Raw genomic sequence first — 18100 nt, 5'->3', positions numbered from 1 at the left:
TAGAATTTGAACCCAGGACTCTGCACACTCAAAGTGAGAATTATACTATTAGATCAACAAATATCTGTTTAAATACTGAACAGTGCTTTATCTTGTAGAATAAATATTGTTCAGTCATTCTATCAAGCTACCAGAAAATTATATACCTGTATACTTAAAACAGTGAAGTCATTTTAATTTCATTATATAGAACCATCAATGCATTTAGCGCTTTAAAGTAGAAGACAGGTCCATCCTCTGAGGGGATCACAATTTGCAATAGATACAAAAAAGACAACAGAGGAAAGAGTCGGTAGTGGTACCAGAAGACTGGAAGGAATATGCTGTAAAAGTGGTGCTTTCTGAATGTTTTAAATTCTGAATAAAAAGGAGTGATTTTTTTCTTCCGTTTTACTTAACTCATTTCCTAAAACTTATTTGGTTTATTATATATTTTTTGAATGTATAATTCAACTTATTATACATTTTATTGAATTACTTGGCTTACAGCAGAACCTAAACGGATCTGCAATAATCTTTTCATATTGAAAATTGCCTGGCTATGATTATGCAGTTATTAATTCCCAATAATATTTTATACTTATGCATGCATATTTTTCATCAGTGTTTCAAATTTTGTTCATAGCGCCTTGGAAAACTTATATTTTTAATAAGAAACAATCTCTATTAATATCTGCTTCTTCCAAAAGGTATAGCCTGCTTAACAAAATGAGTTTAGCTCCATTACATTTAATTGAGGTTCTGTCACTGAGTTGTGTAAGGTAGAATTCTACCACTAGAGAATCTAAAGAGGCAGGAAAATGTGAAGCTTCCTGTTGGAGTTTGATCAGCAGACTTACAAATTATTCTCATAAGGCAGTGTTTGTCAAACTGGGTCGGGATCCACTAGGTGGGTTGCAAGCAAATTTCAGATGGGTCCCCATTCATTTCAATATTCTACTATATTAGACTTGATCTACAATGGTATGTGACCATTTGGGGAAATGTTACAGACCTGTATTTTTAAGAAGCTAATTATAATCAATGGGACTTACTCCTGGGTAAACGTGGGTAGGATTGCAGCCTAGGATTGCGAAAAATTTTCCTGCTTGATGATGTCACTTCCAGTCATGGCATCACTTCCGGTGAGTCCTGACAGATGCTCATTCTAAAAAGTGGGTCCCGGTGCTAAATGTGTGAGAACCACTGTCATAAGGTATTATTATGACATTCAGAATGCAATCCAATACTGACATTCTGCTGGCACAGCAGCTGCTGTGCCAGCTTAGAGTGTCACAAACATGCCGTAAACATGTTTGCAACAACTCTAGTGTTAGAGGCCAGTTAGTGGCCTGCCAGCACGGAATTCAAGCCCCTCCGGCCATGGGCAGAAGTGAAGCACGAGTGGAACAGGGACTGGGAGAGGGCATTCCAGATGCAGGGAGGGGGTGTAATAGGGTGGGAAAGGGGCAGATCAGACCTGGGAGGTGGCGGGAGATTAGCAGAGCTGGCTTCCATCGCATTCTGACCCCACTTCCTGGGCCTGCCAGTTTTTCAGAGGCCCAATCGGACACGTGCCTGCTATTTAGCAGGCACAGATCCAAGTAGCCCCATAGGGCAGGCTGGGATGTTACTCAGCATAAGGGGAAAATATCCCCTCACCCTGAGGAGATCTCCAGCCTGCTCCAAAGCTCCACTGAACCAGCATGTTTAGGGTTGGGCTGCCCATGTCTTTATTGTCTTAGATGGGATTAAAAAGTCATTAGACAAATTCATGGGCCTACCAGTAACTGTTACCCATTTAAGTTGAATGGAACCTCCATCTCTGGAGACAATTTACCCCTGAAAGCCATATGCTGAGAGCAAACAGCAGCTGTGCCTTGCTTGTGAGCTTCCTGGAGGTACCTGGCTCATCTTTGTTGGAAACAGAATACTGGACTAGCTGTACCATTGTCTGAATCGTCAAGATCTTCTTATGACTTCTGTGTAGCAACCTGGCTTCTACAGACCATACTCATTTGTGTATGCTCAATATGGTGTGAGAAAAGTAGAGAGAATGTCTTTTGTATATTACACACACCTACAAAAAAAAAATCACTTTTTTTTAGTTACCAAGGATGTTTGGGGCAGGGCCCATGAAAGGACCTAAAGGGGGTAATTTGTACTCAGGCCCAGGGTCAAAAAGGGAGCCTAAGGAGCCAAAGAAGGGGGCCCAGAAATTTCTTTGGACTCTTATATTTTCCTGTCTCACCTGGACTCACTGCCTGTGTGGAATGCTGTGTGCGTGAGTGCTAATGTGACCAAAAGCCATATGTGCTGGGCCAAGAAATGCATACATGACACTCCTTTACTCGGTGTCAAATCTGGGAGAAAACTGCCTTGCTTGCAGTAGCTTTTTGGCAAGTAGATCCACTTGCCATGAAGGAGTGTATTGGCGCTGAGGAACACAGCTGTGGGGCTACAACTGCTGTAGAAATATGTTTTGGTACAAACAGGACGCTTGCCATTCAAGTGTGAGCATAAATACAATGATGCTAATTTTCTGCAGTGATTTTCGATTTCTAAAAGATTTTAGAGAGATTTGGGAGTGCTTTTGGTTTTCCAAATTACTGTATCTAGGTAACTGCATGGGCAGGTAGACATGGGCTCTGCACTGGGAACCAAGTAGACCTGGGCTCCAAAGACTTTTCTATCACTCTCTGACGTATTTTGGGACGTAATACACTCTCTGGGTCCCTTTTTGGGAGAAGGGCGGGATAAAAATAAAGTTTTATTATTATTATTATTATTATTATTATTATTATTATTATTATTATTATTATTATTATTATTTGGCCCTTCCCCACCTCTGTTCTCCCCACCCTTGTCACCATCCTCCCCCACTCTGTTTCATTCCCTCCCCATCTGGGATCCATAAGAAACGTTGTACCCCTTGATAAAATTCCCTAGGGAAGCATAGGCTGATACATTGTGCACAGCAATTGATTTGGTCAGTGGGTTGCAGCAGTGCAATCCTATCTTGCACTGGAACAGGCAGACCAGGAGGCCTGCGCTGTATCCAGTGCAAGACTGGGGCCAGAATTGGCTCAGCTGGAGGCAAGGGGAAACTCTTTCCCTTATGGTAAGCCATCACAGCCCCAATGGGTCTCCTTGGACCTGTGCCACCTTAGAAGGAGAGGTCCAAGGAGAATGGACTACCTTCCGCTCCTTGCCCGCCCTCCGCCTGCTCTCCCCCTGCCCTGGAATGACTCCCTCCTGCCTCCTTCCTGCCTCCTCTCCACCCTCCCTTGGCCAACTCAACCTTCCCGCCCTGTGTCGGCACAGAGGTCTCTGTGGGCCGGTGCGCATCCTTGTGCTGGTGCAGCTGACACACGAGTTGCAGCAAATGTCCCTTGCACCAGCCTAACTGATAGTTACGATTGCACCCTTAGGGCACAATCCTAACCCCTTATGTCAGTGCTTTCCAGCACTGGCATAGCGGTACCAATGGGACATGTGCTGCATCCTTCAGTTGGGTGTCACTCACAGAGGCCTCCTCAAAGTAAGGGAATGTTTGTTCCCTTACTTCAGAGCTGCATTGCCCTTATGTCAGTGCTTTCCAGCACTGATATAAGGGGTTAGGATTGCGCCCTAAGTCTCACAACAGATAGCTGGATAAAGTCCCCCTCTATAACCATCTCATGCTTCTTTGCGATGTCTGCCAGTTATTTCAAGAAAACATTGTCCACTTCCTCCCCTTGGCCTGGCAGTCTATAGTGGATGCACCCTACAATGTTGTGCTTGTTGTTTTCCCCCCTAATGTTCACCCAGATGCTCTCCTCAGGGATACCTGGACCGAATTTCTGAGTAGGTGTATACCTTTTTGACATATAATGCCACCCCTTCCCCTTTTACCACATATGTTCTTCCTGAACAACTGATAGCCTTCCATTTGTGCATTCCAATCATGCGAATAATCCCACCAAGTTTTGGTTATTCCTATTAAGTAAAATTTACCTTCACTTGCTAGAAGTTCAAGCTCATCTTGTTTATTTCCTGTATTCCATGCATTTGCATATATGCCTGGAGGCTGAAGATACGCTCTTCCTGGGAGTCTGACTTGTTTCGGCACCCTAACATGCCTTTGAAATGTTTCTTGTAATATTAAATTTGACAATGTGGTGGGTCATGACTTCATGGTGAATCTTCTTTAGCCCCGCTCCAGGGGGTCTGGAAAGGTGCCGCAAATATCCAACTGCATGTTTCATTGGGGCATTAGGTGGTGGAGATGGTGGTCTTGGGCTTTCATCTCCTGCCAAAGACAGCTCAAACAGCCGAGTGAGTCCAAGGATGTTTTTGACAAATGAGATTCACACCTAGTGGACACAAAGATATACCAAGCAATAGAACTCCAAGTCACTGACGAGCAGAAATGAAGCAGAGCTGAGCACTGCAGAGAGGCTGCATACACATTCCCAAAGAACCCATAATCTATGCCATGAGACGTGAAATGGGGCTTATCCCTCCAGATAGAAGAAGTGATGTCAGGGCTGATACAGTCACAGAAGGGACCAAAACATGGCAGGCATCATACTTCTATGATGTCATCCCCTTCACCTACAAAGAAAACTGTGAGTCTAAGGTTGACACTATGGGGTAGTGGCTTTCTGTGAGCCCAGAAACTGCCACTTACTTCCCTCTTGCAGCCCTCTTCTTCTTCCTGCAGTATATCTTGCAGAACATGTTGCTGTAGTTTATTATGGAGGAGATCAATAATGCTGCAAAGACAAGATGAAGGACCTTGTGAACTGGTGTGAGAATTTCCCGTGAGGTCTCTTACTAAGAGAGAGGCTGCTCACCAGTTCATATCTCTTACTTCGTTGAGTTCCTGGCTTTGAGGCCACGAGCCTATTACACAAATGGGAAAAGAATAAAACATTGAGGACATGTTGGGAGGCAGGATATCTGGTCTTTGTTTCCTTTGAATTATTATGTTTTTTTTAGTTACAGACTGCCACACACATTCTGCTGCTGCTGCTTGATTCTTAGAGGATTCCCCAGATTTGGGGGCTACTTTTCATTTGGGGGAGGTTTTCTCAAGGAGGCTTCCTTCCATGTAGGCTCTCTGGGTGGTGGCAGTGTGAGCCACCTTTTCCTGTTCACTGCCAGTTAAAAGGCTGAAGTAGGGAGATAGATGTTAGTCATTGACTGCTAGGTGCTCCATCCACCATGCCCTTCTCCATTTACTTAAGTGTGTGAACAGTCCTAGGGTCTGAACTTGAGAATTTCTGACAATGCTCCTTCATTGTCCTTACGTCTAGGCCAAGAAGTTCTTACATTCAGAAGAGAAGACAAGTGAACAGGGTTCTCATCTTCCTCCTTGGGTGAGATATTGACAGATCCTTCAGGGAGAACCTCTAAGCCACTAATCTTTTCTCCCACACAGGCTTTTTCCCTTACCCTAGAGTGGTACACCTGTCTAAAACCCCAGGTAGTGAAGAGAAACAGAAACAAGAGCTGCTCCAGCCCTGCAACAAAGTCATAGCAGGGCATGTTCATAACTAGCACAAACATGATGCTGCCTTGCAACGAAAGACCAAGAGCTACTTTGGCAGTTTCTGTACCAGACCTAGACTGTCCTTGGAAAAAAACTCTCACATTGCAATGAGCCTAGCCCTGCTTGGCTCAGGGGAGCTTTGTGATGAAAATACAGCAGACTTCACAATTATAATGTACATACAAAATGGGCCTTAGAGCAGTTTCGATTGGGGGGGGGGCTGCATTTGTATTAGCTGCATTTTACAAGAAGTTACAAGTTGCATTTGTATTAGTTGGAGAGCAGGTCCCATGAGAGGGAGGTGCAGGGGGTAATTTGTACCTGGGCCCAGGGTCAAAGAGGAGGTCCAGGAACCAAAGGAGAGAGACAAAAAATTTTCTGGGATCTTACATTTTCCTGTCTCACCATGGCTCACAGGGTGGGGGTGGGGATGCAGTGCGTACATCATACCTGGGCCCAGGGTCAAAAAAGGGCCTGGAAGCCATGGAGGAGAGCTGGAAATTTCCTGGGATCTCAGAAAATGTTTGCATATATTGTGTGAAGACCAGCACTCACATTCTGGGTAAACCCACATAGTCTTATATATTGTGATTCATAGAAACTATGATCCAATGATTGTATGAAATTATGATCCCACAGACCAGGCAAAGGACCCAAAAGAATCTTTGTACCCCCAAATGGAGCCCCCAAAACCTTTGTACTCCCTGATAAAATTCCTCTCAGACACCCTGAGGTGCTGATAAAAAAAAAAATGGCCTTGGTTTTGCCAAACTGACTCTAATTTGGGGGATATGGCACAGCCTCATTAGTGAATGGTTCAGGCACCTTCCTTGTGAGGAAGCCATGTCATAGGCTCCCACAGAAGGAAGCTGCTTGAGGGCCCAATCCTATCCAACTTTCCAGCACCGGTGCTGCTGCAATGCAGCCCTGAGAGAAGGGAACAAATGTTCCCATACCTTGGGGAGGCCTCTGTCACTGCCTCCCTACCACAGGATGCAGGGCAGGCCCCATTGGCACAGCTGTACCAGCGCTGGAAAATTGAATAGGACTTGACCTGTGTCATTTGCTAACGAGGCTGTGCTGTACCCCCCAAAACTAGAGCCAATCAGGCAAAACCGATGCCATTTTGTGATTTAGCACTCCAAAAATATCCTAGAATCTAACTTTTAAGACAACAAAATGTGTGTTGTCCTGTGTTATCCATGCATTCTGATAGTAAAGAAGACAAGGAAAACTGACTACAACTATTCTTACAATTACACCTGGAAAGGGCCAGGCTTTATACCTGCAGAGGTTCATAATTACGGCTTCATTATGCAGACCCTCTTGTGCTTAGTATGCTCCCAGGAAAGCAAGCAAAGTCCTCTCCTGTAAGCATGAACAGCAGCAGGCTTTTATAGAGAACTACGCAAGCATAAATACCTTACTTATCAAATGCTCTTTTCTCTGAGGAGTTCGTTTGCAGCCAAAGGAAAACAATCTCTTGCATTTATTTGAAGACTAGGAACTAAGTTGTTTCTGGAGCTGCTGTTTCATATGCAGTATTTTTTGTTTTGTTTTATGCTGCCACAAGCTAACTATAGGTCTGTTAAAATTTCATTCACCATCTTCCCTATCCCTGCTTTACAGATACTAAACTTCACTAGGAGAACATTTGATGGCATGTTCTTATGATCACTACTACTGAGAGAGAAAGCAGAAGCTTTAAGCTGCACATTGATTGGGTTTTAACTATCCTCTTGGGATTAAGTTCTGTAGAACTGTAAGAAGTATATGTTATCTTTGCTTAAATCAAAAAAGATTATGTAAATATATTGCATAGAAGTTGGAAGCATAAATCACAGATGTCAGCGTGATGGAAAGTTTGTTACCAGAGAAATCTACAGCTCCCAAATTTCAATGTGTTAATTAAAAGGTGACATCTGGTATACTAATTTATGCTAAGTGAAGAAATGTTCAGTTTAAAATAGGATGTGTTTAAATGTTTTTGGTGTCATCACTGGGAAACTAAAAGTCATATGATAAGTGAGGTGACTGTGACCCAAATATATGCAAGTGGGTGCATATGTACATTATAATGTCAAAGAAGGCATGATACAAGAGAGGAACTGCAGATCGGAAGTGCTGTTTTATTTTATTTTTTTTTATGTTTAAACAAATGCAGTTTGTATTGTTTCATTATCCCTCAGAGGGGCACCATGATCTCTGTACCCCATAATTAGTATTGGGGGGGTAAGTGTAAAGCTGATTTTTTTCTTTAACCGTACCCTCAAACATTCAAACAGCTGAAAAATAGTTGCATGCAACACTCCTGTTTTCATCAATGCTTAGCTATATGTTGTATTCATTTACACTGCAATATGTGACCATCTCTGATCATCCCTGGTTCCAGCTTATTGGGAACCCTCTTTCTCAGGAAAGCAAAATGAATGACTGCTGTGGTGGGGGCACAGTCTGAAGGTATCTTAGCATCAGGGAGTAGAACCAGCAGGTGCAGTCTTTCTCCCTTCCCTCTATAGCAAATGAGGGGGGAAGTTACATGAGAAAAAGAGGAAGCTAAAAGCGAAAAAGGAGAAAATAGTGATCATGGGCATATATTTTCATGAGTATGCAAAAGAGACCAGATGTATCCATTCTCCAGTCAGACTTAAGCAGTACCTATTAAGAGATAGCTAATTGCTACAGAATGGGGAACACTTGCAGCCCACACTATCAGCATTAATACAGGACAAACCTGAAAGGCAAAATAGGGACAGTAGACAATAAAAAGGAATTTATCAGGCACACAGAGCAGATAGTAGGAGTAGATTTCACTTTTTCCCAGTGTTTCCCCTTAACCTTTTTGCTTTTCCTAGTAAGGGCTGCTGTGCTATACAAACTTACACAGGAGCAAGTCCCAAGTTTATACATAGGTTTGTATTATAAATAAATATTATAAATACATAGGTTTGTATTTAAGATTTCCTACCTTCTCTTTCCTTTCTTTCCTGTTAATTTCTCCTATTGTAAATGTAAAGCAATATGCAGACTGCTTTGTGGACATTTTTGGTTAAAAGTGATATAATTAATAATGACAGATAGATCGCGAATTGCAGACTATAGCCAGCCCACCATAGGATATGATGATGTAAGTAGGGTTACCAGATACAAAGTGGGACAGAGTGCCTATACCTTTAACTATTGTATAAAAGAGGGAATTTTGGGAGATGCATCTTTTTAAATCCTACCATGTTGAGTTGCACCTGCCAAAATTTCCTCTTCTATACAATGGTCAAAGGTATAGGCACTCCGTCCCTCTTTGTATCTGGTAACCTTAATGATAAGGAAATAATGGATCAATGGACTAGGTCATCTGGGTTTTTGAACTGTGTGTATCCAGTGTCAGTATACATTTGTTGTCTGAAGTGGACCCTCCTCTCTTCACCCCTTTTAAAATCACCACCTCCCTTCCCCCTTTTAAAATCACCACCTCCCTCCCCCTTTTAAAATCATGCCCCCAATTTTCTTGTCTTTTCTTTCTTTCTGGTTTGTGTTCTTGCAGGCAACCATGCCAGAAGTGAGGCTTAGGAGGCAAGCCGTAGAATAATTGATATGTGGTTGCCCTGTCTGATGTTATGTGAAAGGTATCAGAGCTGAAAACTGATTTTTTATCAAACACACGTACTTGCACTGCTAAAATACAGAGAAATTATATTTGAGTAATCCGTGATTTTAAATGGAAGTCAGGATTCCTTTTGCAACAGTTATTGTTTTACCACAGGAGGGATGTAAAACAACAATGTTTAACCCAGAGTAGCTCATTAAATGTTCACAGGATTATTCTACCATAAAGGATGAGGCTAGTAATTAATTGACAGTCGTAAATAATACTTCATTTTGTTCATAAAGGTTCAAAAGAATTCTTTCTCCTACATTGACAAGAAGCACAGAGATCAGCAAATAGCTTTTAAAGACTGGTCACACAAGACTATATATTATGTAGATAATTGTTCTTGTTGTTTATTTTTTTGTTAATGAGCTTTTATTTTTAACCATCATTTTTTTTTTCCTAGACTTTCTTAACACGAGAGTGATGGGTCCAGTTTTCTCAGAATGTCATGCTTTAATTATTCACTTTGCCTGTACTGTAGTCAAAGAAGAAAGGGAAAGAAGGCAGTTTTGACATTGTTGCCAGGACAGTACTGTACTGAATGCTACAGTAGGACAAAATCTTTAAAGGGTCTTGTTGAATGAAGTGTAGTATCAGATAACATTCCTTTGCAAGGTGCTGTAGAGTGTGGCCATTGCAGACTTCATTTTACACATTCATGAACAACTCTTTATCATTTTGTCTTGAAAAAGTATTGCTGGATTGAGACTCTTAAGACCTACATCTTGAAATCTTATGTACATATCTGATGGTGATGGGCCTATTCTAGAAGGTGGTTCCAGTATATGATTGTCAGCCCAATCCTACCTAACTCCTTGTGTGGTGATACAGCCAATGTGGCATCTACTGTGTCCAGCAGGATGTCTCCGCATGTTAAAACCTATTCAGGGGAAGTTAAGTGCCTGCTGCCACTGTGGGCCAACTTGGACCTGCGCCAGCAATATAACTGATGAAAGTCCCATGTTTACCAGTGAAGGTGGATTGGGCCCAGGAAGGGTGATGGGATTTGGTGGGTGCTGCTGCCACCAAACCCTCCCTTTCCTGGGCCCAACCCATCCTCCTCCCTACTCCTTGACTCCCCATTCCACCCACCCCCACTCCATTCCACAACCTCCTCCACTCCTTCTCAACCCCTGCATGATATTTCTGGCCATGGTGGGCATCCACTGTCTGTCATAGTGTGGACCTGGCCGCTTGCAGCTTGTGGCACCAGCCAAGCCATGCTTGCTGGCGCTGTCATGTTTGTAACAGCCATAAAACTGTTTATGCTGCTGTAATGTAAACAGCCCATAGGACTGGGCCATGTGGCACCATTTTTTCCCCCCAGCAAAGATTATGTCTTCTAGATGCACTGTGACATAAGCAATACAGAAATACTGCAACTACATATTTTAGTGATGAGCAATCTCTCCCATTTAATTTGGAATTAGACTTGACAAATGCATTATTTCCCCACCTCCAAATTGGAAAAATAAGTTAATTCCAAAAAATACTGTGATGTCTGTCACAGTGCTGTAGCAGTAGAAGGGAAAGTCTTGTTCTTCATGACACCTAAGACATTGCTATAACAGTTATAGGCCCCACAGGAAAGGAAGAAGGAGCAATAAACTTAATTCCTTGTGTCAAAGCAAACACTAGGTCAAACGGCAAACCCTAGTGAGCCATATAATGTTGCATGCATGCTAATCTATATTGATTGCTAAGAAATATACTAATTGCATAAACAGAGCATGGGTGGGAAAAGGAAAGAGACGTTTCATTAAAAGCATTTTCTGTCTAACCAGCTGTAGTGTACAAGGAGTTGGTGTAATTACAGGAAGAGGGAAGTTGCTTTTTTAATCAGAACTAAGTACAGGTGGGGCCTCCGTATCAGCAGCTTGTTTATCTGCAGTTCCGGCTCAGTGTGGGTCCTCTGAACCTGCATTGAACCAGCCTTGGGCCTGCTTGAGCCCTCTGGAGGCAACAGGAGCTGCCCTCTGCCACGGGCTTCCCTGAGCCTCAGAATGCCTTATGTGGCATAAAAACGTCATTCTTTCAGCCGAAACAGCCGTTCTGAAACCTGCAGAGGCAGTGGGTGGATGCGCTTGGATTTGATTATCCATGATTTTCAGTATCTGTGGAGGTCCGAGAACAGATTCCCCACAGATACTGAGGCCTCACCTGTAGTAATTAACTACCCAGAAGCTGCAAGGCTGCAACCAGAGGGGAGGCTGAGCTTGTCACTGCCTCACCTCTAGTCTCTACCTGTATAGTAACAGGCACTGTGCCTCTCTGTGCAGGGAGAGACTAGAGGTGTGGCCCTGACAAGCTCAGCTTCCCCTCTGGTTGCACATCCCTTCAGGAATTGGATGGAACATGGGCAATAAGTGCATGCCTGAGACTATTTTCATTGGAGTATGATGGGGAGGGTCTGCTTCCCCTGACCATTCACCCCTGAGTCACTTCCACCCTTTCAGAACACTTCCATGGACATACTAATAGAGAATGATAGGAAGCAAGAATAACTCCAAAGATGGAAATTCCAAACAACACAGTCCTGGAACGTGCTGGAATCCCTAGCATGTACGCACTGCTGAAACAGAGACGCCTGTGTTGACTCGGTCATGTCGTGAGAATGGATGATGGCCGGATCCCAAAGGATCTCCTCTATGGAGAACTCGTTCAAGGAAAGCGCCCTACAGGTAGAACACGGCTACGATACAAGGACATCTGCAAGAGGGATCTGAAGGCCTTAGGACTGGACCTCAACAAGTGGGAAACCCTGGCCTCTGAGCGGCTCGCTTGGAGACAGGCTGTGCAGCATGGCCTTTCCATGCTTTGAAGAGACACTTGGCCAACAGTCTGAGGCAAAGTCGCAAAGAAGGAAGGCCCATAGCCAGGCAGAAAGACCAGGGACAGACTGCACTTGCTCCCAGTGTGGAAGGGATTGTCACTTCCGAATCGGCCTTTTCAGCCACACTAGACGATGTTCCAAAACCACCATTCAGAGCGCGATACCATAGTCTTTCAAGACTGAAGGTTGCCAACTACAACAACCTAAACCACCTACTTCTGGCAGGACAGGCATGTGCACTGTTACAAACATGCTGCAAGGCACATTGTGGCAGTGCGTAGAATCCTTATGCAGAGGGTAAGTCTCTGTGGGCTAGCAGAGGGGAGGGCTGCTAGCTCTTTTCGTACTCCTCTGGGGCCTGATCCCCCTTCCAACCTTCCTCGAGGGCAGAATGGAACTGAGTCAGGGTGTAACAGGAAGCTTGAGAAAGGTTGGTGAGGGGGATCAGGCTCCAGAGGTGTATGAAAATGGCAGCAGTGGCTACCGCCTTATCTCCCTTTCTGGGCCTGATTTCCCATCATGGGGCTGCTTGGCCTTGCATGAGCAATTTTGCTAGTGTGCCTGCTGAGATTCTACTCCAGGGCAGGGGTGTCCAAAGTTTTTGGCAGGAGGGCCACATCATCTCTCTGACACTGTGTCGGCGGCTGGAGAAGAAAATAATTAATTTTCACTTTAAATTTGAATAAATTTACATGTTTACATAAATGAATATATTAAAGATGAACTTATATGAATGAATGAAAGTCTTGCAATAGCTCAAGGCCTATAAAAGGCGTTGCACAAAGCAAGGTTGGCCGTTCCTTCGCTGCCGCTGCTGCATCACAGATGTGAAGCAGCAAGCAGTGGAGGGAGACTTCGTCCCACAGCTCACACGAGTAGTCAAACAGTGCCCTTGCGCTGAGAGCAGTTGCGTCAGGCCAGTGTGGGCTCCAGCAAATCTCCAGAGGGCCAGAGGCTCACTGGAGACTGGGGGCTCCCTGAGGGCCACATTGGGAGTCCTTGAGGGCCGCAAATTGCCCCAGTCCCGGAGTTTGGGCACCCCTGCTCCAGGGGAAGGGCGCAAGCTCTTGTCTGCTTCTGAAGTTTCCCTTGGGCAGCACTCCAGCAACCTCTCTATTCTTGCACTGGATGCAGTGGAGGCTGTAACAGCAATGCTGCTTTGCAGCTCGGGACTTTGGTTAGGAATGGGCTGTTAGTGAATTTACATGATCACTTTCCTGTGTTGGCACCTTTATTATATTTTGGAAAAGGCTGTATTCTCACTGTTTCCCCAAAGATTGATACTTAGAATGAGGATTCTACCACTCAGAATCTGATTGGCTATACCATAAAATCTTCAAGAAATTAAAATTTTTAAGTTTATAGTTTTCTGCATTTAATGAATTGCATGTGGTGTATTTTTATAATTTGTTTTCTAAAAAATTTTATGCATCATTCTACTAATAGGTATATTAAAGCCACAAACCACTAAATCTGCTGTACCTTAATGGGAACTAAGCCAGGTTAAATGCTGACATTTGTGGTTTATGGATCTTGCTAAAGGTGTTGCTCTGTTAAATGTATTGCAAGCGTTCACTTCCTCAATTTCTGTACTAATAGTTCCCCTAGTTATTTTTTTAAATAATCATGTTTATATTAATATAATTCATGCAAAAGCACTAATCATGTGCTTATCCTGTTTTTCCCTTACCAGTGAAAACTTTAAATGATTTTTTTTACATCTGTCTTGAAGATGTTCATCAGATTTACATTTTCTTATTACAGAATTTTAAAATGAGCCACACTTCACAGCTCAAAGTGTGGAAGATGTCGTTAAACTGACTGTCTAATCAAGAAGGTGTAAAAAATTTAATTAAACTAATGGCAGGCTGACTTAATTATTCTAAAATATATTAAAGCACATGCTGTACATGTGATTACAATCTTCTAATTTCTTAGAAGATGACTTTTATTTACTCTGCTGTTTGCGCTCTATGTTTATAGTACCTGTGGTTAGTAGCCTGAGTTGTAGCATTGCACTGTTATGTGGTACTGTTTTGATACTGTTCATGGGCACTGTTGCACTGATGAAAGTGCCTTTGAATCTGGTCTGTTGAACAGAGTTTTGGGTAACACAAGAAACAGGAAATAAAGGGAATAGGACCACACTGTGGAGATTGGGCAGGCTGCTCAGGCTGAGGAGGCTGGAAAGTCATATGACTTCCTCACTTATCCAAACACCAGACCAGTATATCCAGGGTTGGAATTTTATTTGGCAGGTGCAAAAACAGATTTCCTTATGTAGGATAATGGTTTAGCTTTTCAGGCAAAATGCAGATAGGTGAGGAGTTTTTTTCTTCTTCTAACATATAAGGTCTTACACATCTAGAGGCCAACATATTTCACTACAGGTCTATGAATTTATTTATAAGGTGGAACACTCACTATTAGAACGGCTTCTAAGAACAGCTATTTGGTGAGTTGGACGGGATTGAGAAGTGAGATGCATGGGGAAAAAGGGGAGGGGAAACAAGAAGCTATTTTACCTTGTTCTGAAGCAGCTTATTCTCCAAACCAGGGGTGCCCAAACCCCTGCCCAGGGGCCACTTATGGCCCTCGAGAACTCCCAATCCGACCCGCAGGGAGCACTCAATCTCCATTGAGACTCTGGCCCTCCAGAGACTTGCTGGAGCCTGCGCTGACCCAGTGCAACTGCTCTCAGCTTGAGGGCAACTGTTCAACCTCCTGCATTAGCTGTGGGACTAGGGCTCCCTTCGCTGCTTGTTGTTTCATGTCTGTGATGCAGCAGCAGCAGTGAAAGAAAGGCTGGCCTTGCTTTGGCAAAGGTCTTTTATAGGCCTTGAGCTATTGCAAGACCTTCATTCATTCATATAAGTTCCAGCTCTAATGTATTGATTTGTGTAAATTTATGTAAATTTGAAATGTAAATTAATTCTTTTTTTTTTTCCTGGCCCCGACACAGTGTCAGAGAGATGATAAAAAGTTTATCCTCCTGCCAAAAAGTTTAGACACCCCTGCCCCAAACAGGAAGAAAGATGTTTTTGGGAGCTGTAGTCCTTGTGGGGGCTGCTGCTATGGAAGTATCTAAGGGGGTCATGAATCAATGGATATAGGGGGTGCCCCCAACAGTTCCCCTTGCTTTCAGAGGGTTTTCTGAGCCCGGCAGAAACTGCATGCATCTGCCTTCAGCGTCTGCCAGGTTCAGAATGAATGTAAGTACAGGTTGTCCTTTGTTATCCACTGGTGTTCTGTTCTGGAACCCCTAGTGGGTAAAAAAATCAGTGGATTTAAAAAAAGTGGAAAAATTGATTTAAAGACTCACTTCCAGGTTTCTTGCCCCTTTATTGCTCCTAATGGAATATGTTCATGCCTCAACATCCCCAGGGGTTTGATTCTGGGACTCCCTGCTGATACCATAAAATGTGTTAAATAAAAGCAGTTTAAAAAAATAAAAAGTGCATTCCTTTTCAATTGTGGTTTAAAAACAGCTTTTCTCACTGATGTAGAGAGGCAGTCAGCAATTAGAAATGCAAAGAGCCCCCTGCCTTTGCCAGGCTCAGCTGAAGAATGGAATGATCTCTTGCATGGCTATCTCTCTACAACAGTAAGAAAAGCAGTTTTTTTAAAAAACTGTGGTTTTAAAGGGATGCATTTTTTCCCCTTATCCCGGGATCAGCACATTCCTTCTCATTTGCAGTGGCCTTTCACGCTGAATCAAATCGTGTATAAAAAATCCATGTATAACAAGGTTGGACCTGTATTGAAAAACTGCTACTTCTGGTTTTTCATGAATACTGAAAGTGATATTTTTAATGTCCGTGAAGTGATGCTTTAAAAAAAATAGGGAGGCTCAGGGAAGTCCCTCAGACAGACGTGTGTGGCCTCTGCTGGGCTCAGGAAACCCTCCATAAGTGAGGGGAGTGCAGAAAACCCTGTGAAGGGGGCGCGCGGGTGTGTGTGTGTGCACCTGATCCACAGTTAACTGAAACCACTGATACAGGACCTGTGGATATGGGGCCTCCCCTCACAAAACCTACAACTCCCATAACCTCCTTGACCTTTCTTCCTGTTTGGAGACTAGCTGCTTCAGAACAATTACTGCTAAGTTGTTTTTCAGAATCTGGCCACAAGTAAAATCAGACAAAATTACCATATCTACTTCAGAGACTTTCATACACACCTGAGTTTTACCCTCGATGAATCCATGGGGCATAACAAATTCTGTGAGGCGAGGATGCGAACCAGCATGTCATCAAGTGAGGCTTGACGTTAAATGAATCCACGCTCTGCCTCTGTGAGGCTCAGAATGCTCATTCCGGGCTCAAAGGCATGACTTCTGGTTTCCTCCAGGGACTTCCCCTGGACTCTGAATGCCTTATAAGGCTAAAAAGTCACTTCCAGTTCCCCAAGGAAATTGGAAGTCACATCTTTTAGGCTGTTTCACCCATTCTGAGCCTCGCAGAGGCAGCATGGAGATGTGCACTGCCTCTTCGGGGCTCAGAAAAACCTCTGGAGGCAAGGAGAGTGCAGTTCCCCTCAGTGTTGGAGGCTTGGGGGAGAGGGTCCAGTGGTGGCCATCGCATATGTGGGTCATCGCTGGTCGGAACATCGTTAAGCAATGTTCACCTGTATATGTGTGTGTGTGTATATGTATGAGAGAGAGAGACCATTTCACAGATGATGCAGTAGAACACTGGTCTTGAATCTTATTCATGCCATGATTCCAAATAAATAAAATATAGGCTGGAGACCCACTGTTGATCCTGCCCCTCTCTCAGTCTGCTCACCTCTCACTCTGTGCCCCACTGGTAACATTGGGGTAGGCTCTTTTTGATATCAGTGCAACCATATTTGTTTATCAAGATAATATATCGCCTTGAATTTTATATCAGTGCTGGAGAGGCTACTTCAGTGTAATGTAGGATGGGGTGCAGCAAGCAGCAAAGTCTAACAGTGGAGCAAGGCTCAGCAACAGTCCCGTGTATGCAAGCAGCATGTCAGTACTTTCATGTGTGGAATGTTGGCCGTAGGCAACCCTCTTCCCCCATACTGCATCATGCCATCTCAACAGTATTACTACTTGGCATGATTGGTGGCCATTTGGTTCCTCTAACTTGACGCAATCCCACCAATGAGGCTTTGTGTCCCCATTGGGGTCCTGACCCCAAGGTTGAAGAACACTGCAATAGTCTAAGGGCTCAATCCTAACCGACTTTCCAGCACTGGCATAGCTATGCCATTGGGGCATGTGCTGCATCCTGCAATTGGGGGGGGGGGAGTCATGGAGGTCTCCTCAAGGTAAGGCAATGTTTGTTCCCTTACCTCGGAGTTGCATTGCCCTTATGTCAGTGCTGGAAAGTGGGTTAGGACTGCGGCCTAATATTTATAATTTACTTGAGTGATGTGGAAGCTGATTCTGCAGATTTGGACCCCGTACCTGCTTGGTGTTGCAGGTTAGGATGATCTACATTGGATGGACAACAGGGTTTATGCTGTTTGAGAAAGAACCGTGTCCGTTATCCAAACCACAGTCCAGTCATATGGAATTTACTTTTGTGCTTTCCAGATAATGGATGAATTGGACCTAAGAACAGCAAATTGAATTCATATGGTTTTAAAACTGAATAAACGAACCATATTAATCAGCATGCATATTAAGCTTTAAAATGGTTTTCCTCAGCTTTCCATGGTCTTTTAAAACATTAAAAAGTTGCTCACAGGAGACCAAAATGTGGTTTTAGAGTCACTTGTTAATATGTCCAATAGTGTTTATTTCATAAATTTTTATTGGCACTGAGCCTCCAGGATAGTATATGACACAGTACAAGGTAGTACAGGAGTAAAATCAATATACTTAGCTAAGTACATGACTCATAATGGAATTTTTTAAAATGCCTGGTTCACAAGATGGCACCATGGCATATCAAATTTGCCATCTTTACTATGGCCAACCATGACCATGCAAATGTAGACACAAAATAAATCCACAAAATACTAGATTTATTCATACTTAAAATAACAAAGAAGATGGGACTGCCTTTTGTACTGAAACCTATGCCTGCGGTATGGTAAACAGAAGCCGTTAGCTAGTGTCACAGAACAA

This window comes from Tiliqua scincoides, chromosome 2 (genome assembly GCF_035046505.1).
Source record: "Tiliqua scincoides isolate rTilSci1 chromosome 2, rTilSci1.hap2, whole genome shotgun sequence".
NCBI classification, from domain to species: Eukaryota; Metazoa; Chordata; class Lepidosauria; order Squamata; family Scincidae; genus Tiliqua; species Tiliqua scincoides.
The sequence above is the reverse complement of the archived record's forward strand: the minus strand, read 5'-3'. Positions refer to the sequence as shown.